The following is a 401-nucleotide window of genomic DNA, read 5'->3' as shown; positions in this document are numbered from 1 at the left end:
TGCATTAAAACCGTTTGACGTATAATTAAAGAAACTTGCATTGGCCTGAGCTTTTTGACCGTTGGCGGTTGCTAAAGCCGGTATTAATGTCATCTGACCGAAGAGTTGGGCGGCACTGTGGGTGGCATTTCGAAATGGATTGGCTGGCTGCGATTGCTGATGCTCTTGCGGTAATTGTGTAGCAAAAGGATTCACTTGATTATTATTGGAGGCTAAAAGCAATTTTGTAAAAATGTGAAAATAATCAAAAATAGTCGAAACTAATCAAATATAATATGAGATAACTTACGATTACCAAAGCCGCTTTCAACGACATTTGAAGTTACTGTAGAGATTGCTTGTGCAGCTATCGCTTTGCTTTCTCTTAGCTGTTCGTCTAAATCTTTTAAAGCAGCATAGCG

At 39.2% G+C, this 401-nt stretch overlaps 1 protein-coding gene across 1 annotated transcript in view; it reads right to left on the bottom strand.

Moving 5' to 3' along the window:
* The window catches only part of LOC119635248 (putative uncharacterized protein DDB_G0282133), a 39,299-nt gene that overhangs the window by 11,690 nt on the left and 27,208 nt on the right, over positions 1-401 (bottom strand). The gene's annotated exons all lie outside the window — the stretch shown is intronic.

The sequence above is a fragment of the Glossina fuscipes genome, unplaced genomic scaffold, assembly GCF_014805625.2.
Source record: "Glossina fuscipes isolate IAEA_lab_2018 unplaced genomic scaffold, Yale_Gfus_2 26, whole genome shotgun sequence".
Lineage (NCBI taxonomy): Eukaryota > Metazoa > Arthropoda > Insecta > Diptera > Glossinidae > Glossina > Glossina fuscipes.
The sequence above is the reverse complement of the archived record's forward strand: the minus strand, read 5'-3'. Positions and strand labels throughout refer to the sequence as shown.